This window comes from Giraffa tippelskirchi, chromosome 4 (genome assembly GCF_054371585.1).
Source record: "Giraffa tippelskirchi isolate mGirTip1 chromosome 4, T2T-mGirTip1v1.2.pri, whole genome shotgun sequence".
Lineage (NCBI taxonomy): Eukaryota > Metazoa > Chordata > Mammalia > Artiodactyla > Giraffidae > Giraffa > Giraffa tippelskirchi.
Window position 1 is genome coordinate 158,196,345 of NC_137278.1, and position 22,342 is coordinate 158,218,686.

Below are 22,342 nucleotides of genomic sequence, written 5' to 3' on the forward strand. Positions count from 1 at the left end.
ACTGAACAAATGCTAAAAGAAGGGTATAAAACAAAATATTGTCACATTTTACATTTTAATTGTTAACATATAAAACACAATGCAATATGATTGTGCTGGTGACAATATAATTAAGGACCTACAAAAATATTAGTCCTTAGTGCATTTTAAGCAGTGGTTGGAGTGGATGTACATATAAGGATTTGTGATGAATGCCTTCTACTTTCAACTTTATCAGGCTGTCTGCACCTACATAAATGAGATCCTTGGGCAACAATGTTAGAGCTAAACATGAGGCCTTGACCAGTGAGGCCATGCTCAGAGGTGTATTTCTACTCTCTGTACCTGTCAGCTTAGGCTCAGACTGTCACCAAGGAGGTGCTAACCATGGACCATCAGCCAAACCAGCCTTCCCATGGTGACATCTGGGTCTTGTTATGTGCCCCCTACCACTACCCCGCTAAAATATCACTTGTCTCACTACGGTAAACGCAATTGTCCATTGGTATTTGCATATAAGCTATGCACATATAACCTACGCACATCCTCCCGCATGTGTTTTTAAATCGGCTTTTGAAATTTGCTTTTTGATTGATTGGTTTACTTATTAATTGAAGTACAGTTGATCTACTAACACTGTAACAGTTGTATTAGTTTCAGGTGTATAGTAAAATGATTACATATATATATTCTTTTTTAGGTTCCTTTCCATTCTACACTATTACAAGATATCAAATCTAGTGCCCTGTGCTATACTGTGGGATTTTGTCATTTATCTGCTTTATATATATAGTAGTATGTATGTGTTAATACTACACTCCTAATTTATCCCTCTTCCTGTTTCCCCTTTGGTAACTGTACATTTGTTTTCTATGTTTGTGATTCTGTTGCTGTTTTGTAAATAAGTTCATTTGTAATACTTTTTTAGATTCTACATATAAGTGATATCACCTGGTATTGTCTTTTCTGACTTCACTTAGTATGATAATCTCTATGTCTGTCCATGTCACTGCAAATGGCATCATTTCATTCTTTTTTATAGCTGAGTAATATTCCATTGTATCTCCCATATACTTTAAATCATCTCTAGATTACTTCTAAAATCTAGTACAATATAAATGCCGTGTAAGTAGTTGTAAATAAAATGTAAATACTAGGTACATAGTTGCTGAGTACACAGCAAATTCAAGCTTTGCTTTTTTGAACTTTCTAGAATTTTCGCCCCAAATATTTTCAATCTATGTTTGGTTGAAACTGCAATTGCAGTACCCACAGATACTGAAGACCAGCTGTATAGCAGCTGGCTACATACACAGTGAATGTTCCTCAAGAAGCATGTTGACTGATGGGTTGATAAATCAAAAAAGTGATAAACAAAGCTAGGACATTCAGAAGTATCTCTTAAATACTGCATTTGGGGAAGAGAGCTTCAAGACAGAGCTGGGAACGTGCTTGGTGAGATGGCAGACAATGTGAAAGTGTGGGGGGATGTTTAGAAGGACACTGACTCATACACAAACAAAAAAATACTCTCCCTTTTATATTAAGCCACTTCTCCCAGTGGACTTCATCTGGCTTCTGTGATCCTCTTTTCACATGGTCTGCCTCACCACTAACCCTCACTTTTCAGCTTTCTAAGCTGCACCTCTCAAACCATTCAGGGATCTTGAAGTCAAACTGATGGGCTGCAAATGACATTTTCTAAGCAAATAAAAAGGGAGAGAAGATATCAAAATGTATCACACGTAATAAACATTAAAAAAAAATCTATTGTGAAACCTGTTTCAATCCTTTATATGTGTGTATAGGACTTAGATGTAAACTGCATTTACGCCTGTGGGTTGGAGTTAAAGTTTTCAACTTGCTGCTCCAGGGGGCAGATTAAAATGCCCCAGCCTTCTGCTGCGCAGACTCTGTGACCAGGGGCTTCTTAGGCAGAACTGCTGTGAATAACGACAGTGGGAGGTGAGGTCTCAGACACTCTCCGGTCCAGTATCCTCAGTTTCTAGTTTGACGGGGGAAGATGCTCAAACCATTCTAAGAAAGAAACCAGTCTAAGAAAGGCAATATGACAAGTTAGTGGTAGAAGCTTCACTCCCAGCAATTCCCCAGCCTCTCCATTCTAGGTTTCAACTCTTTACTTTGTGGTGGTGTTCAGTCACTCAGTTGTGTCCCACTCGGCAACCTCATGAACTGCAGCACCCCAGGCTTCCCTGTCCTTCACTATCTCTGGTAGTTTGCTTAAATTCATGCCTATTGATTCGGTGATGCCATCCAACCATCTCATCCTCTGTCATCCCCTTCTTTTACTGCTTTCAATCTTTCGAAGCATCAGGGTCTTTTTCAATAAGTCAGCTGTTTCCATCAGGTGGCCGAAGTATTGGAGCTTCAGCTTCAGCATCAAGTCCTTTCAATGAATATTCGGGTTGATTTCCTTTAGGATTGACTGGTTTGATCTCCTTGCTGTCCATGGGATTCTCACGAGCCTTGTCTAGCACCACGATTCAAAAGCATCAGTTCAACGCCTCAGCCTTCCTTATGATCCAACTCTCACATCCATCTATGGCTACTGGAAAAACTAAAGCTCTGACTATACAGACCTTTGTTGACAAAGTGATGTCTCTGATTTTAAATGAGCTATCTAGGTTTGTCAGATTTTCTTCCAGGGAGTAATCATCTTTTAATTTCATGGCTGCAGTCACAGTCTGCAGTGATTTTGGAGCTCAAGAAAATAAATTTTGCCACTGTTTCCACTTTTTCCCCATCTATTTGCCATGAAGTGATCGGAGTGGATGCCATGATCTTAGGTTTTTTACCTTGTGCAGTCCTCTATTAGAACTCAGCAAAGACTACCAGAAAGGATTTGGGGTTTGGTCCAAAAACCTGGACTTTAGTCCCAACCCCATCACTTACTGTATGACCCTTAACCCACAAATCAATATCTCCACTCTTCAGTTGTATCAAATGTAAAACAGGATTCATACTATTAGAGACTGATTGAGTTCATCTATTTAATTGCACTTTTTAAAGTGTGAGGCATTACACATATTTTCTAGTTGTTTTTGCTCTGTGAGTATCTATCACATTTATTCAAGAAATGTGTATTGCTATGGAGATAAAGTGGGGGGTGGGGGTGAATGTAATATTACCAAGTCTCACCCTCTCTTAAGAGTATCCATTGACACTTTGTGGGGAGGGAGACACTTCTTCCATACATTTTACCCCAGCATCTGCTTTTGTCCTCAGAGCTCTCACCGGAGCCTACAGAAATCCTAGTTAATTTAAAGCTAGCTCAAAAACATGCCATTGCCCCAGCTTCCTTTACCTCCAAACCCTGTTGCCTGGTTTCTGACAGCAGCTGTAGGTGGCATTTCTCTTCTCCTCCATCGTGGGTTCCATCTGTAGCCTCAGCAGCCTGTGGGAGATATGAGGCCCTTGGATCATGGATGTTCCACTAATGACATCGTTGAACATCTACATGCTCTTGGAGAGACTCAGTACTGCACCTCTGCTCCCCCTAAACTCAGTCTTCTGCAGGTATTTCTCAGATTCCAATTGTGATGTCTTACAAGGTGACTGGCTAAACCCTCAGTCCACTGAGAGCCTGTTGTATAGCACAGAGAATTCTACTTGAGGCTGTGGTGACCTAGATGAGAGGGAGATCCAGACGGCAGAGGATATGTGTATGCATATGGCTGGTTCTCTTTGCTGTATAGCAGAAACTAACACAATGTTGTGAAGCTACTATACACCAATAAATTTAAAACAGAGAAAGTGTCCTATTTTCTTGTTGTACACATTTAAAATCCAAAGCAGTTGTTTATACAGGAACTCTATGCAAGGCATCACTAAAAAAAAAAAAAAAGAGCCAAGACCATTTGTACCTTTTTGGAAAAATCAGATTTCTATTATGTAGAAAGTGATTTTGACCAGTAGCTGCTCAGAATAGTTTCTCAGTTGTATTCACCCTGGAGATTACAGCAGATTATTATATATATATGTGTATATATATATATCTGTATAATCTACAGAGATTATAGAAAGGAAAATCTCCTTTCCTTTCTAATGATATAGTGTGGTTTGGGGGTGAGTGTGGGTATATAAAATAGTCATAAGTTTCAATCAATTGAGAATCTAAAAAAATCTAAAGCTTGGAATCATTGTTTATTCCTTCCAAATGTCATCAATTATTCTCCCTTCTAGTGATCGTTCATGTGTCTCAGTTAGTAATGTACAACATCATTTATAGAACTTGTATATCAGTCCTTTAATTATTGATGAATTGATTGATTAAAAAATTTGTTAGCACCTTTTTTGGTAGGCATTAGGGATAATGCTAAGTGGTAAAGTTCAAACCCTATATGATGGCGATGCAGGAGAAATGGCCCATGGATTTCATCTGGTGGATCTCGAAAGACTTCTTGGAGGAGGTGGAGTTCGAGTTTAGTCAAAAGGATGAGTAAGACATTTACAAGGCTTTCATGAGCAGAGAGGTCATCTGGGTGGAGCTCTGAAGATATAGAGATTCTTGGATTTAACTTCAGAATCTCAGGGGTGAGGCCCTGGTATGCGTGGTTCCAGTGTGTAAACAGGACTGGGAACTCGGGTTTGTTCAGAGACAAGAGAAAAGTTTGAAAGGCTATCTCCAGGGCTAGGAGAATCCAAACCAGCTATTCCCCATCTCAGCAGAAGACCAAATAAGAGGAATTAAATGAAGTCCAACAACTTGGTTTCCTTTGAGGAAGTTTCTGGATGGGAAGTTTGTTAAAGATACTAAGATTTTAACCCCATATGAGAGAGAGAGAGGTCTCCAGAATCAGAAAGAAAATGCAGCTAAAACCAAAACAAAAAACAGGGCAAAACTTGATGGCCTATTCCAGGGGTTGATAAACTTTTTCTGTAAAGAGTCAGAAGGTAAATATTTTCAGCTTTATAGGCCATACCAGTCTCTGTCACAACTATTCAACTATGCCACTGTAGCACAAAAACAGCATTAGGTAACATGTGAGTGAGTAAGGGTGGCTCTGTTCCAAAAAAGATTTACTTATGGATCCTGAAATTTGAATTTCATATAATTTTTACATGTTACAAAATATTATTCTTCCTTTGACTTGTTTTCAATCATTTAAACACATAAATTCTTATTATTCACTAGAGCCAGGAGGTAGAAGCAACCCAAATGTGCATAAGCAGATGAATGGTTAAAAAAATGTAGTATGTGTACACAATGGAATATTACTCAGCCTTGAAGAGGAAGGAGCTCCTATCACATGATATACCATGGGTGAAGCTTGAGGACACTATGCTAAGTGAAATATGCCAGTCACAAAAATGATAAATACTGTATAATCCCACTTATGAAAAGAAGTGAAAGTGTTAGTGACTCAGTTATGTCCAACTCTTTGTGACCCCATGGACTGTAGCCCCCAGGCTCCTCTTGTCCATGGGATTCTCCAGGCAAGAATACCGGAGTGGGTAGCCATTCCCTTCTCCAGGGGATCTTCCTGACCCAGGGATTGAACTCAGGTCTCCCTCATTGCAGGCAGATTCTTTACCGTCTGAGCCACCAGGGAAACCCAATCCCACTTACATGCGGTACCTAAAGTAGTTGCATTCATAGAAATTTAAAGTAGAATGGTGGTTGCCAGGGGCTGGAGTAAGAGAAAATGGAGCATTGTGTTTAATGGGTAGAAAGTTTCAATTTTGCAAGATGAAATGGTTCTACAGATCAGTAGTACCACAATGTGAATAGACTCTACACCCTACTATACTAAACACTTAAAAACAATGAAGATGATAAATTTTATGTTATGGTTTTTACCACAATTAAACTTTTTTTTTTTAAGAAAAAGTTAATTCTTACCTTGAAAGTTATAAAGAAACAGGCAGTGGGTCTTGTAGACTGCAGTTTGCCAACCTCTGGCCCATGGATGGCCAGTCTGAGGGCAAAAACGATCCAAATCAGTGCTTCTCAAAGGTCCCCATTGATGGACCTCTAACAATGCAAAAAGGAGAAGGCAGACTCTCAATGGGTCTGCCTGCAAGTCTATACAATTATTTTAAATATTCATTCAAATGCAGTTCATGAAAAATTTTGAATCAGTCCATAGCACATGTTGTTTTAATGTAAAATTGGCATTCAATGTCAGTAAAAACTGATGTTCATGCAGGCTCAGAGAGGGTGAGTGACTTAGTCAAGGTCACAGAGGTGGAACAAGTCAGTATGGGACTGGATCTCCAAATTCCTGATTCCGTTTGTCTACTTGCCACCTGTGTGAGTTACCTTTTCATCAGGCTTTGGCTGTCTATTTCCAACTCCCACCCACATCCCCCAAATACTGAGGCAGTCTCCAAAGTAGTGAAGCAAACCACTTTTAAATTTCTACCAAAATTCATCGATTCATAAGTTTAATACTATCAATTTATATGTTTCATATATTATTTGTTCTGCTATGTTCTAGAATATTTTAGTTACATATATTCTAAAACTCACTTTTTCTTGTCCTATCTAATTATACTTCCTCATCCATCTGTATTTTTTAAAATTGTTCACAGCATCCCATTCTGTTACACATTGTGCAATGTTAAATTATGAGGGAACCAAGAGATTTGCTGTTTTTGTAAACCCAGCATCCATTTTCTCTTATGGTAAATTATTTGTTCAGATTTCTCTCATCTTTCCTCTTTGTCCTTCTCCCTGCCCCACTGACTTTTTTTTTTTTTAATTTACTTATCTCACTGTGCCAGGTCTTAGTTGTGGCACATAGGATCTTTCAATTACAGCATGCAAACTCAGTTGTGGCATCTCAGATCTAGTTCCCTGCCCAGGGATTGAACCCAGGCTCCCTGCATTGGGAGCACAGAATCTTAGCCACTGGACCATCAGGGATCTTCCCATTGACTTTAATTTTTTAAAAAAACTTCATGTTTATAATTTTATTTATTTATTTATTTTTGGCTGTGCCGAGTCTTCGTGGCTACGTGGGCTTTTCTTTAGTTTCAGCAAGTGGGAGCTACTCTCTAGTTGCAGTGAGCTGGCTTCTCGTCGCGGTGGCTTCTCTTGTTGCAGAGCACAGGCTGTAGGGCACATGTGCTTCAGTAGTTGGGGTTCCTGGGCTCTAGAGCACAGGCTCAATAGTTGTGGCCCATGGGATTAGGTGCTCCATGGCATGTGGGATCTTCCAGGATCAGGGATTGAACCTGTGACTCCTGCATTGACAGGTGGATTCTTCACCGCTGAGCCACCAGGGAAGAGCCAACCTAATCACTTCCTCCCGACCCCACTGACTTTAGACTTGGCCACGTGACTCACTTTCCCCTCTGGGTTGTGAGTTGACCTGAGGGTGTGCTAGTCCTAAGCAGAGGTTTTAAGAGGCTCCATCTGTCTCCACCCACTTCTCTTGAGCTCTTGTTCTTCTAGAAAGTCACAAGTCCTGTGTTGAGCCTTTTCCTTCAGCCTGGGTCCCAGAATAAGAAAAACATGTGAAGCAAACCTGAACCCAGGCAACTGAGACCCACTTGTTGTTGTAAGCCGCTGGGTGTTGGGGCTGTTTGCTACATACCATTATCCCAGCAAAAGCTGACCAATACACCAAGGTTTTGATTTTCTTCTGGAGACATCCCTCCCTCCACTGCCACTCTTCATCCATAAGGTTTATTTGAGCTGATCCTCTTCCATCCTGCCCCAAGCATCCTCGAACTCATCACACTGACCAACTCCAATCTCTGGTAAGATCTGTTGTTCCTTTCAAACCTCATTCTCTCTTGGCTGGCAGTCATTCATTACGGGTTCCTGTCATAGAGGGTTTCTGAAGAAATTATTCATCATCCATATAATCCAAACTCCTATCTGTTTTATAACAGAAGCATAAAAAGAATGTGATCATACAATACTCGATGCTACATCTTTTGGCCGCTTTGTGATAGTGAGAAGGAAAGCATAGAAAACCAATAGCAGTTGTGAACTAAATGTTCCATGTCTCTCCTAAATTCACATGGAAATGAATAACCCCTAGTGTGATTGAATTAAGAAGCTGGGCCTTTGGGAAGTAATTGGGTTTAACTGAGGTCATGAGGGTGGAGCTCCTGTAATGGGATTAGTGCCCTTTATGATAAGAGACACCAAAGAGTTTGCTTCCTCTGTCTCCTTCTACACGTGTGTATTGAGGAAAGGCCATGTGGGGACACAACAAGAGGTGGCCTTCACCAAGAACCAAATCTGCTGGCACCTAGACCTTGGCATTTATTATAGCAGCCTGAGTTAAGACCTGCTGACACCTCCCTGCACCTTGAGGAAGAGCTGTGTCAGCTCTGAGTTATTCATTTTAAGCAGATGCTTGGACTAGTGACATAGACAACCTAAAACACCAGGAAAACTTAAGGAGGTCTTCATTTGGTCTGGGAAACTCCAGGACTGCCCATGAGTGTTTCAGAAGTGCCTTATACAAAGATGCATTTCTTCCAAACAAAGCCTGATGAAATCATGTAAACCTTCTCTTGCTTACATATTAGGATTCAACAAAGATTTTTTATGAAGTTATATAATAAAAAAGCATGAAATTCACTAGTTTAAGATACACTCATGCTTTGCTTTGGCATACACTTTTTAGATAACACAGGGTTCTGAATTGTATGTGTGAGATTGTTTCTCCCTGAGAAGGATAGAAAATTAACATTCCCCTGGTCCCCAGCTGGATCATTCAAGGGTACAGAGTGAGCTCTACTGAGTGATAGGAGAAGCCCGCTAGGGATTAAAACAATAATCCCTAAAGTGGAAAATTAGCTGTGGAAAATCAGGGGTTGATAAATAGCCCTCTTCCCCATACCCTCTCCTTCTTGTTTACTCTCCTACCATCCCCCAAGACCCGAACTCTTCATATTTTCCCACCTCTCTCAGAGGTCTGGTGGGCTTCAGCCCCACTTCTCAGTGAACTATCCACGCCAGCCCCAAAGCAAAGGCTGAGGAACTGGACTGTCCTATGGTCAGGGGCTCTGATGGACACTTGGGGGGTGGGATCTGGTGCTAACTAGAGTAAAATACAACCCTGCCCTAAGAAGCCCACAGTTAGTAAGAGTGAGAGATTCATAAACAAATAATCTTCAGAAAGAATGCAAAAATAAGAAACAAATAAGCAAGTGGGGGAACTCTTAGAATGCCACCCTTTGGAAAGCACACAGGCCCTGCCACCAGGAAATCTGACTTAATTGGTTTGGGTTGTGCATAGAGATCAATAGTGTTCAAAACACTCCCCAGGTGATTCTAACTTGAGCCTGGGCCGAGAACCATCCCAGACCTTTCGAATCAGGAACTTCTGTGGTGAAGTTAAAACCCGTTTTCACAAGCCCCCTACACAACGCTCTCTTAAGTTTGGGAGGCACGGGTCCGCGGTGCTCAGGAGGGAGAGGCGTGGACACGGAAGGGGCCAGAAGCTGAGCAGTTGGGGCTGGAGCCCAGGACTGGGGTGGGGGATCCTTCCACCGGCCCCTTCCTCTAAGCCTCAGGGCAGTGGACGAGCTCTCTCTTTAGAGCCTGGCCTGAGCCCTTCGAGGCGGGTGTCCTTGTGGGGGAATAGTGTGCTGCGGGGTCCAGTTTTGAGACCACGGAGCCGCCCTCCGAAGCCTCAGTCACTGGGCCCCTGGTGGCTGCTCATTTCCCTCTGGAGCCCCTTAGCAAGCAGGAAAGGTCGGGCCGGGGTAGGCCATAGCGAACGGCCAGACAGGGCTCTTCTGGAGAATCCTGGCTTCCACTTTATGGCTTCTCATCCTTTTCCCCCAAAGTGGGCCCCCTACTCAGCGCTGGCTTTTTTTTTCTTTCTCAGACAAAACCCGCGCCTCCTTTTCTGCACATGCAACAAATATCTTCTCCTCCTTAGCAATCACGCCCCCACCCACGATCAAAGCAGCCCTTTGGCCCAGAGCACCGAGACCCTACTCCCGATGCCCCACCGCTCTTCCATCCCAGCTGACATTAAACAGCAAGTCCAGCCGCCTCCCCACTTTGGGCCTCCGCGTCCAGACCAACCGGGCAGGGCAAGCCCCCACGGCGGAGCCCAGCGCGGTCCCCAGCCCAGGGACCCCCGGTGGCGGGGGGTGGTTAGAGGGTGGAGAAGAGGGACCCCCTCCCCGGCCCCGGCCACCACCCAAGGTCAGCCCCTGAGCGCGCCGGGGCAGCTCCTCCGGGTTTCTGGCCGACTTGCCCGCCCCCCCGTGGGGAGGGGCTGCGGCCACTCGGAGTCGCCAGGGGTCCGGAGGCTCCTCCCCGGGGGTGGCCGATCAGGAAGCGAGGAGCGCGGCGGGCGGGGGCGCGGGCGCGGGCGCGGTGCGGGGCCCCGGGCGGCGGAGTATGCGCGGGCCTCGGCGGCCAGCCCCGGCGCACAGCCGCGGCCGGGGCGCGCGGCGCGGGGCGGAAAAGCCTGTTTACACAGACTGCACACCGCCTGGGGAATAATGCAGTAAAGGAAGTGAGCCGGCTCGGCCTGACTGCTCCAACTTCCTGCTCTCACACACACCAGAGGGGAAAAAAAAAAAAAAAAGAGGAGCGAGAGAAAGAAAAAAAAAGGGGGGGAAATCAGGATCTCATTACAAGAGCAACAGACCGTCTGCAGACGCCTGTCAGCATGGAAAGTCGGGGGCTTTCGCCCGGTTCCTCCTAGAAATTCCCCCGAAGAAGGATCTTGAAAGCTCCCCCACATCTGGGTAGGTAGTAGGGTTCGTGCCTGTTGCTCGGACACTTGCAAAGTTTCGTGGGGGTTGGTTTGGTTTTTTTTCTTTCCTTTCTTCTGTGTGGTTTGGTGGGGGTGGGGCGGGTGGGCACCGCGTAGGAGGCTGCAGGCCCGGGGTCTGCGGGGAGGCCGCGGGGAGTGGGCTCCGCGGGATGTTCCTGCGCCTGGGTCCGCGCGCCGGCCCCGGGGGCTGCGGCCACCCGGCTCGGGCACACCCCGCCCTGGGCTGCGCTGCGAGCCCAGAGGAGGGGGCGCGCCGGAGGAGCGGGGAACGGTGAGACTTGGGGTCCCCGGGAGGATCGGTGACTGGAGCGGGCTGAGTGCCTGGAGGCTGGACCACTGCTGACCTTCCAGGGGGGCTGGGACTTCCTCGGGGTTGCAGTGGGCACAGATGCTCGGATTCAGGGAGAACAGGGATGGGGAGGGAAGAGGAGGGCGTGGGGAGCCGAGCGGCGGGGCAGGGGGCCGCGTCCCCTCTGGCTCGGCAGGTGACCCCCCGCCCGGGTCGCCGCCCCAGGCGCACGCCCAGCTGGACCTTATAAAGCCGGTAGAGTCATTACTGGACGCGGTTTGGGAGGAGGACCCGGCAGGCGATGGTCTTGGAGCCCCCAGAAGTTTGGGATGGGGCTCTTCAACTTGCAACTGAATGTTGGCCTGTAATGCTACTGTAACTTTAGGGGGTAGGAATCACAATTTTGGAGGGTTAAAAGAAAAATCGGAGGGCTGGATTTTTGTTACGTTTTCTGAACCGAATCATCCTGAGGACAAGCTGCAGTTAGGCGGTGGGTGGGGGTGGGAGAAAGAAATGTTATTTCAGAAACTGCAAAAGGGGCTTTTTAGAAGAAGAAAAAAAAAAAAACGAGTGTCGGGAGAGTTTCTGGCTTGTCTGGAAACGGCAAGACTAATTGCCATGCGCTTCCGCTTTGAAACTGGCAGCAGACAGCATCTTGAAAATGACTCACTAGAGGAGCTCACAAAGAAACTGTGGTTTGCTCCTTCTCAGGTTTATATATTTGTGCCTTTTACAGTTTCCTTTGTAGTGTTCGAGGGGTCACCCGCCCCTTCCCCGCCGGCCCCCTCCCACCCTCCCGCTTTTGGAAGCCCCTGGCGGGTCTTTAACTCCCCCAGCACCCCAGCCGGGAGGTGGGGGACGTCGGGGGAGGCTGAGTTGTTTTTGGAGTTGGCTGGGGAGAGGGTTAAAGGGATTCTGCTGCTGCAGGGGGAAAAAGTTCCCTGAATTTTCCACTGGCTGCTGCAGGAAGAGAGCCCCTTTAGTCATTGCTAAGTAATGTCTGCACACACACCAACTAATCTCATTAGGAGTTTCCGCTGCTCAGCACAGGAGGGGTTTTGTGCAGCCACTGTCAGCCGGGGGAGCCCTGCGCTGGAGACAGAGACAAGTTACGGCTTTATTTACTTAGAGGGGCAAGTCGCTCAACGAACCTTTTCAGGGCAGCATCTTAAACTTTGAAGTCATTTTGGATTTTGGGCTTACAAGGTTTTTCTCTCCTAGCTGTCCTTGCGCGCGCGCCTGTGTGTTTGTGTGTGTGTGTGTGTGTGTGAAGTTTCTATTACCCAAGCAGCTCAAACACACCCACCCTCTCTCATCTGTGCTTCAGTTGGAGGGGGAGGGGTGGGGTGCGGCGGAGGTGATGAGAAACACAGCGTGTTCCAGGCATCTATTAATGAGCTCAAATTGATTTCTGAGTCTTATTGGCAAACAAAATACCCTCTGATCTCTCTCCCTTCTCTCTCTCTCTCTCTGTGACACACTTTTATTTGGGAAAGGTCAGTTATGAGTTTCAATTTATGGGGATTATAAAATTACAAATTGTGTTAGGAGGGCTCCCGAGTCAGACAGTTAAGAAGATTGTCCCTAAATGTTTTTAGGGTTTCCAGTAATGATCCTGCCTGCAAAAACCCCTGATGGTTATTCTATGCCAAATATAGCCAAGGCCTTCTGGGTTTTTTTTTTTAACCTTTCAATGTTGGAAATGTGTAGAGTTACTAAAAAGGGTAAATAATTTTAAGGAACCTGATTGGAACTGTGGGTCTCCTTTATTGACAAGGACATGCTGCTCTCTTGAGGGTTTTTTAAGGTGTCAGTGTTTCTTTTCTGGTGGCAAAGCGTGTCCTGAAAACAACCCAACCAACCCCACCAGGGTGTGAGTCAGTGGACATGAGTACAGGATGTCCCCAACACCGCACCTGGCACAGAGTAGATGCTCAATAAATTGTGGCATTGAAAGCTGTAAGTAGGATAACAGAACTTACAATAAATAGATAAGGCAAAAAGCTTTCCAAAGGCAGCATCATTCTGCAGGAGCTATCTTAAGGATGAAGGTTGTAAATATTCTCCTCTGTAGACTACATTTCCTTCAAAATGAAAAGGAAGTCAAGTTCTTTATTCCGATAAGTTATTATTTGGAATGCATGATGTTCGTTTATATCAGTTCTCAACTAAGAGTAATTTTGCTTCCCGAGGGATATTTGGCAATATCCAGGGACATTTTGGTTGTCATAATCAGAGGGGGTACTACTGGCATCTACTGAGTAGAGGTTAGGGATGCTGCTGAACATCCAACAATGCCCAGGATAGCTCATCACAAAGAATTTTCTAGCCCAAAATGTCAGGAGTACCCAGGTTGAGAAACTCTTGTTTATGTTAATGATGAAGATGATAACTTTCATATGAATTCATTCAACAAATAGGACATCTAAAAATCATCACTGGCACTTTTCTGTCACTTTGAATAACAAAGTAGGCATGAATTTTCTCTCCCTTTCTCTCTTCTTGGTTAGTAGTATGTGTGGAATGACATGTAAATAATGATAGTGTAATGGTGTACCTTTGTGAGCTGAGTTAGACCCTCTCTGAACCTCACTCACCTGGTACTAATGCTTTTTAGACCAGAATGGCAGTAGCCCAGAAGGGGGAGAGCAGTGTTTTTTTTTTCAGCCCTATTTTAATTTTGATGTTTGCTAAACATTTATGAAAGACCTTCTCTTATTTAAAAAAAAAAAAGCTTAATAATTCAAACCTGGTAATACATAATAACTGTAATTGTGAGATCCTATATTGAAATTTATATTTGTAATAACTTTTTAGAACTTGAATCTTTTCCTGAAACTGGGTTTAAAGGCCTTCCAGGCAGTGCATATAAATTAAAATATTCCATTCTTAGCTGTCAGATACTGGATTTTATGCATCCTGTGCTGCCCAATTATATGTTTATCAGATTCAGAAAACCAATATGGTTGCAAAACATTACCTAAAACCAAACAAACCCAATACACTGAAAAAAAAAAAAAGTTAAGGATGTGACTTCCTGGAGTCGAGTTTTTTTTTTTGCTGATGTTGAATTACTGCTTACTAATTAATGGCTCTGCTCCTTTCTAGTCCCAGAGAATGATTCAGCCATCTTTGTGATTTCTAGACCTGGGGTTCCTCATTAAACTTTAAAAGAAACAAGATTCTCTATTCCTTTTGGGTTTGACCTGACTGTGGGCAGACAGCTTCTGCCCCTAAGGACCAGTACCTGCACATACAGATGAGCAGTTGTGGTCATTTGAATGAAGGGCTCCATTTCTGGCAGATGTTTCTGTATGTTTAAGGCAAGACATGTTTTTCATATTGTATTATTTCCATCTGTAAATTCCCCTTTGCCTTCACAGATTGACGTATTTGAGGTCACATTAGTATAGCAATATTTTCTAAAGGTTAGTTGTTTTTTTCTATTATAAAAATATTAATGTGAATTATCTTAGAGTGAGAAAACCACAAAGAAAAAATAATCAACATCTCCCATAATCTCTGTTAACACTTCGGTGTATTTTTTTTTCTGATCTTTTAAAATACATTAAAATACATACACATCTACCCACACATGCACACACAAAATTTTTAATTGGAGTCACACTATACTTTCTGTTTTGTAACTTATTTTCAGTTAACATATCGTGTAACACAGTTTAATAACTTGTTCTAAGACCAAAATCACCACCCATAGAGCTTGTATTTATTGATCCAATAAATGTGTTGACTCAATAGTGAATTGACATAATTTCTACATGAACTCGTTCAGTGTTTTTGTCTCTGTGGCTCCCAAGTCATGTTCTAAGAATGCTGCCCTCATGAAAGACTGAATTCATATGTGCTGTGAAGTTTGGGATTTTGATGAGCTTCTCTGTGATTTAAGGATGAGTCATGATTTGTAGAAGAATATCAAGATGTAGTAACAGGAAGTCCAGGGTGCTACACATCAAAATAGAATGCTCAGTGATGAAAACAGAAATACACCTTGAACGTCTCTAACTATAAAGAAGGGAAGAAGGTGCTTCTTGCACATTGGGTGACTCTTATTCATTAGCGTTTCATTTTATATCAGTAAAGTTTCCGTATTTTGAAATTGGTATTTTCAGTGAATTTTCAGTTCAAGATAATTATTGCCCGTGACCAATTTGAATTGAGATCATCCAGCTTTTTGGCTAAGACTGTGGCAGTGAGAACGTGAAAATTCTGGTTTTGCCACTTAGAATACAGCCTCAGCAAACCGAATTATCAATGTGTGTATGTGTATGTCGACTGTTTCTTTTTGATTGATACACAATTGATTTATAATAACGAGCTAATTTCAGATGTACAACAGTGATTCAATTATGTATATTCTTTCTAAGATTCTTTTCCCTTATAGGTTACTACAAAATATTGAGTATAATTCCCTCTGCTGTACAGTAGGTCCTTATTGGTTATCTGTTTTATATATAGTATCATGTGTATGTTAATCCCAACCTGCTAATTCATTGCTGCCAAGTCCTCTTTTCCCTTCAGTAACCATTAGTTTGTATTTTTCTGTGTCTGGGGTGCACTGTTAACACACCCTATGGGCCTTCAAAAATGGTAGATCATTCAGTCTTTTATGCAGAAATTTGACTCTTCATCATCCCTACCCACAACCAAAATGAAAATGATTTTCATCCATTACTGGAAACTCAAATATATGTCAGCAATTTAAAAATAAACTTTGAATTGACCGTTTCAATAAGTTGTAATTTGGTTGACTTGCCACTAGGAATTACTCACAGACCACTTTGTGTGTTTTAATTTACAGTTGCTGGAAAGTTATTACTAAATTAGGAATTAAATGAGATTATTTTATCATTGGATGTGAGATTTATTTGCATATTTTTAAAGAAATTAAGATGATGGTTATGCTAATAGATTCTGATTTGAATTGGATTAAAATAAATTTACTCATATACATGCTCTAAAAAGAAGTTCCAAAGCACATAGCATCAAGTATTTTCAAAGTTACCGTATCTAAGGACAGTTCCTAATTTTCCAAGTATAAATATGGGAGTGATGAGACTGTCTGGTGAGGTTAGGGGTCAATTACTCTAAAAGTAGAATGAATCTGAGATGCTTTGTGTCTTTTTTATTTTTTTCACTGATGTATAATTTACATACATGAAATTGCGCAGATCTGAAGTCTTATAGTATACACCTATGTAATCCCCATCCCTTACCTTCAAGGAGAGAAATTTCTATCATCTAGAAACATTCCCTGGTTATTTTTTTATTATATTATGGCAATTTCATGATTCTACCATGTTACTAAACCCCAGAGCACCAGGATAAAATACTGTAGTATTTTTATTTGATCTGCTTGGTTAAAAATAAATTGTCAGAATGTGTGGATTTCCTCATCATCCTGTAAGAGGAAAAAAAAAATCCCTTCTACACTATTTAGTATCACTTATGCTAACCAACAGTCATATGTATGTTGCGGGGAAAAGTAGATTCTCTTAAGACAAGTTGGGTTTAGAGGCTAACTTGATCTCCCTCGACCAAGTTTATCCTGGCCAGAGGGTAGAGTGGTTGGAGAGTTAGATCCAAAGTCCTATTTGTGTTGGATTTTTTTTTTTTTTTTTAGAATAGAGAACTTGAGTTCTTCCAGGAGTTGTGAAAGTGTATGTTTGCTGTCATCCCCCAAAAGCTGACTTTGAGAGACAGGCAGCAAGTTTTTGAAACTGTTTGGTGGTGGAAAAAGGGATTCCCCCTAAGTTTCCCTTCAATCCCATTTCTGCCCCTTGTTGAATCAGGATCACCCGAGGGAAGGTGCCAAGCTCCTTTTCCTCTGCCTCTTGAGGTTTGTGACAGGCACACATTGTTTCTAAAGACCACGACTGCCTCATTCTTGGGGACACCAGTGACTGTCTCCAGGTTGGGTACTGAGTAGCCCAGATAAGATTTTGATCACCAGGTTGGCTCCCTGCTCTTTCCTCCTGATCATATTTGAAAATCCTCCCCCCGCTGAATCGGAGGGGGTCCACATTTCCCCTCACCCCCTCCAGTCCTTTCCCTGCCCACAAGCTAGAGCAGTCCTTCAAACCCAGTTCCGACCCTGTGGCTCCTCTGCTTACAATCTCCCAGTGGCTGCAGCTGGGATACAGACCAAAAATCTCTAATGTAAGCGACATACTGTGATTTAGGCCAACTCCACTGGCCTTTCCTCAAATCCTCAAATGTGTAACGTGCCCTCTGGCCACTGGGGCCTTCCAAATGCTCTTCTCTCTTCTGCGAATCCCCTCTTGGTCCTCTGTTCCCATCAGCTTCTCTCACTCCACTTTTGAGCCAGCATGTGATCATCTGTCAGGTCTCAGCTCAACCATCCCTTCCCCGAGGAAACCTTTGCCAGTTCTCCAGACCAGATCTCCCCCATCTTCCATCCCTGGCCTTTAGAGCCCTTGCCACCGGCTTTACTTGCGGTTTTCTTTTACCTGAATTCTTCCTCTGCAGATTCTTGCTATCCAAGTGCAGGTACCAAACAGTTTCAGATGTTTATTTCTGGAGATAGGGTTGGTGTTCTTCATTATTCATTAATACTCCTTATCCAAAACTCAGGAACCATGTAGATTTGATAGCTGGCTACCCCTTGTTATCTAAAGTCACCACCCAGACCCTGAAATTCATTAGATTTGGAAACTGAGGGGTATCTGCACATGAATGTATAAAGATGTATTGCTCATCAGTCTTGCCCAACAGTCTCTAAGCTCCCACTGGGCCTCATCTTTTCTCATCCTTGTATTTATTCCAGCCCTTTGTACAATATGTGACATTGATTGAGATAAAAGCAATCTGAAGGGGAAAGATTTTGTCAGTGAACTTGATAAAGCACTTTATTGCTATTCCTAAATCCAGCCCTTTCTTAGACAGTAAGTTATTTGAATTAATAAGAGGCATATCTCTTGGTTAAACCAAAGAGACAGCCAAGAAGGTCCTCTGTAGAGGATATATCATTGTCCAGAGTTTTTGTCCAGATTTGCAGCAAAAGTGAATTTATAGAGATCAGGTTAGTGTGTTATCATCTGAGGGGACAAACTTTAGCTCTGTTGTTGATATCAGTGTTATACTCGGAGTGCTTGGTTAACAGGTAATTTATAGGATAGTACAGCTTGAAAGAACCTCAATGTAAAGTTCTTTCCATATGAAAATGAATCCTTCTACAGCAATTATCATAGTCCTTTATTGAGACTTCAGTTGACCAAATTTCCATAGGTTCCTTGGGCTGAGTTCCATAACACTCACTGTTAAAAGTGCTTCTTCACTTATACTAAAACCTTTGTGTAGCTTTTGTTTATAACTTCTTATAATACATGACGTTTCTGATTGAGTTTTAAAATAATAAGACTGCCTGTGTGATGATGAAAGGATGAATAATTAAATACCTAAATTGTTTTCAGTTGAGGGCTAGATCTGCTGTTAATTTCAGCTGGGTTTTGCCGAGGAGTGGTTTGTTGATAGTCAAACCTTGATTAATCAGGTGTAATTAAGCAATATTTTTTTTCTCCCTGCAGTTAATTGTCAGAAGAGAGAGATTATGACAACTACCACAACAAAACAAGCCCAAAAATTTATTCCAGGATGTGCTCCTGCGTAACTGCAGGGTCTCTCTGTAGGAATTAAATGCAGGAATTCTGAAGATGTTTACACCTGTAAGTCCTTGTCATTGTCAGAATGGTGACACAAGGGCCCAGGAGACTCAGAACGTTCTGTTAGGCAAACAAAAAAGGCTGTAGATGTGAGAACAGTTTCCCAACACTAATAGTTAAGAATATGTCTCTGATTAATACTCAGTGAAGTGGAGAGGTAACTTCCTCAGTACCCCTTTACTGGAGCATTGGCGTGTGTGTGTGTGTGTGTGTGTGCACGCGTGTGTGCGTGTGCCTCCGTAGGTGGAGCTACAAGAGAAATGCATGAGTCTAAGAGAATGAGACAATACGTGGTCTCAGTTTTTGCTCCTTCTCCACAGAGTCCCTCTTCTCATGTAGGATTCAAGCCCCAGTTCTATATAGAGGATTGGCATAAGGGAAAGTTTGCCAGACCTCTTCATCCCATCCCAAAGAATCATTACTTCACTGTGAGAACTCAAAAGAGCTTGGATTTTTTGATATAATTTTCAGGAGAGAAGAAAGCCCAGGTACATCATAATTTTAGCAAGCCCTATATAGAACATACAGGAAGGGACCAAACTTAGCATCATTTGAAGACTATGTGGATGCAGCTCCTTGATCTTTTCTGTATGGTCTTACATTTGAAATCCTCTGGATTCTAGACTTCATGAGTGTTGTGGGGAAGCTATTTTTGCTAATGTTCCTGCCTGTTTTTCAAACTTCAGATACTGATCATTTAGACCAGAAGGTGTTGGGTAGTAGAGCATGGCTAGGTTTTTTTTTTCTTTCTTTTTAGAAGCATTTTAGGACAAACATCTCCAGATTCTCCCAGTGATATTCTGAGTCAGGGTTGGAAGTGATTAAACCCCAGGTGGAGAGAGAAAGATGCTGTCCCGTGGTGCTGAGTCTCTAGAGGAGGGAGGACGGCCTGTTGGTGAGCCCACTCTATCTTTGATAGTCGAGGCAAAACCAGAAGCATGGCCCAGCCAGCCACTAGGCATTCCTGACTTTGCTTCATTCACTTCTTTAGGTTCTTTGGCACTGATTTCTCAATTTTGCATGTGTGATCCTTGGATGAATTGAGTAATTTTGAAGAGTGTTAAACAGTTTCTTAAAGTGAATTACTTTCGTTACAGAAGTATATGCTATTAAAAGATGTCTTGAATCAAACCGAATGACCCAAGCGTACTGGGGCTCCCAGAAGCTCAGCATCACTGCTCCCCAGAGTTTTGTCCTGCTTTGATTTAAATCAAAACCGAACCACAAGAACAGCACCCTCCTCCAGGCTTTGCCACATCCTTTGTTGTTTTTTTTTTTAACCTAAATATTGTATATGCTGTGTGTGCTCAGTTGCTTTAGTCGTGTCCAACTCTTTGCGACCCTGTGGACTATAGCCTGCCAGGCGCCTCTGTCCGTGGGATTCTTCAGGCAGGAATACTGGAGTGGGTTGCCATGCCCTCCTCCAGGGAATCTTTCCAACTCCGGATTGAACCCAAGTCTCCTGCGTCTCCTGTATTGCAGGTGGATTCTTTACCCACTGAGCCACCTAGATATTAAGACCTACCAATTTGTCTTTAGGAAAACAGAGACTTTCAGACCTTGATGGAGAAGATCGTATATGTACCAAATGATTCAAATACAGAAAGGATGATTTTCTTTAGCAAAGGGAAAAGACTCTAAGGTTGAAGCTGGCATTTGTTTTGTGCAATTAATATATTTGTGTGGAACAATTACTGGAAGAGTAAGCAGAGGAACAAATCATATGTGACATGTAAGAAAAGGGCTAAACCGACTTGGTGGATGGCAGATTCCTGCATGGGAATTAAGGTGTGTGAGGAGACTTTCGGCACACTGATGTTGGATGCTGATGCCATCAACAACCATTCTTTTCTGTTGGAGGCTTTTGTTGGTTTCTTGAAGAAAACATGTGCACATCAGCCTGACACAAATGAATGAACTTTCAGTCTTCCACTTGACAGTTTCAGTGTTATTTTGTTCATTTATTCATTGCAGTTTGGGGGTTAATAAACAGATTTTAAGAATAACGCCTTGGAGAAGATTAGTTTTGAAATCACTCATCTGTTTTTGCAACTTAAAAAAAAAAATACAAGTAATTAAACTCAACAGAAACACCAAGATATTTTAAATGTGTTCCACTTTCTACAGTTTATATACAAGTCAGCCTAGATTTTTTAAATGGACATTCTCTGAAACAATGAGATGACTTTTGCTTGCCATTTTACCTTCATGCCATTGTAGTTTCGCTTCATGTTAAAAAGAACTTTATTAGCAGTTATTTGAATTTAGAAGAAACTCTGCATTTTGGTACCATACTTGTCATATATAGCTAAACTTGATATCTCTACAAAAATGTGGGAGAGAATTATGCATATGGAGACAGTAAAGCTATAAAAGTGAGACTCTACCTTCATGACTTTAGATGCAGCTAAAATCCCCCACAGATGTCCACCACATGAGCAGGTGATGATATTTTGAAGACTGCAGAGTCACTGTTTTTTATAGATCCCTTCCAATGTGAATATATTATCATACCAGATTTATGTATAAATGTTGAGGCCGAGAATTTGCATTTTCTAAACCATGCCAAGCATTTTGTCAAGAAGAGCACTTCAGAGAAGTGGTGATGCTCAAGTAAGTGCAGATCTTTGCTTAGGTAGCCACCCCTGGAAAGCAGCTCTTTTGTGCTTCTCCAGAATCCCTAAAGAAGATGTCACAAATACCAGGAACTTGTCACTATTTTTGTAACAGTACTATATATGGTAAGGCCCCCCAAACTAGCTAATGTTAGTCAATATATCCCAGCCAAATTTTGACATTTTCAGAAACCAGCACATTTTGTGAAATGTTACACTTCAGAAAAAGGAAAGGGGAAAGGTTTATATTTATATTATTATTAGCCGTTTGTAAACAGTTCAAAAATGCTGTGACGTTTCTAACACCGATCATATACTTCTAAACAATGTCAAGATCAGCTAACTAGTATCATTTTCTATTTTTAGAAGACATGGAAAATGGTTTTGGTGGACTTATTCCAGGAAAAGAGAAAGATAACTTTACCAGGAGTGTTAATGTTGGTGACCATTTTTCTTTTTAGTGATCTAGGCATTCAGATATGATTGAAGAAATGATGCTTTTTTAAAAAAAAACCTTTATTTGGAGTATAATTGCTTTGCAATGAGGTGGTATTTTCTGCTGTACAGCAAAATGAATCAGCCATATGTATACATAGATCCTCTCTCTTTTGGATTTTATGGAGAACAGTGTGGAGGTTCCTTAAAAAAATTAAAAATAGAACTATCATATGATCCAGCAATCCCACTCCTGGGCATATACCCGGAGGAAACTATTCCAAAGGATACATTCACCCTAATGTTTATTGCAGCACTATTTACAATAGCCAGGACATGGAGGAAATGATACTTTGATTATTTTAAGTTCCTTAGAGAAGACAAGAGAGTTTCCAGTGTCTCCGGGAAGACCACAGCTCTCTCCCTCTCCTGGCCGCTGCCAGGAGTCTCTGGGAAGGAAAGCTGGAAGGAGAGGGTCAAGGGTCCTTTTTGCTCCATCCCGTTCCCAAGATCAGCAGCCTGATGTGTCATGTGTGCGTGAGAAGCAGTCGCTGGCTGAGGGACGTGTTCAGATGATGGTGGTAAGTGGGATTGAGATGG

At 42.4% G+C, this 22,342-nt stretch overlaps 1 protein-coding gene and 1 long non-coding RNA gene across 6 annotated transcripts in view; both read left to right on the forward strand.

Moving 5' to 3' along the window:
- ELK3 (ETS transcription factor ELK3) overlaps nucleotides 1-22,342 on the forward strand; it is a 204,576-nt gene that overhangs the window by 125,238 nt on the left and 56,996 nt on the right. For 3 of the 5 annotated variants that reach the window (XR_014083409.1, XM_081595344.1, XM_081595346.1), the window contains exon 1: nucleotides 10,250-10,674. The exons of the other annotated variants lie outside the window; for them this stretch is intronic. The gene's annotated coding sequence lies outside the window, so the exon portion shown is untranslated. Of the gene's footprint in view, nucleotides 1-10,249; nucleotides 10,675-22,342 lie in introns of those variants that run through there. 5 annotated transcript variants of the gene reach the window in all.
- Nucleotides 10,772-20,698, forward strand: LOC145546952 (uncharacterized). The gene is made up of 2 exons (XR_014083412.1): nucleotides 10,772-10,974; nucleotides 19,790-20,698. It is a non-coding gene; the product is annotated as an uncharacterized LOC145546952 (long non-coding RNA).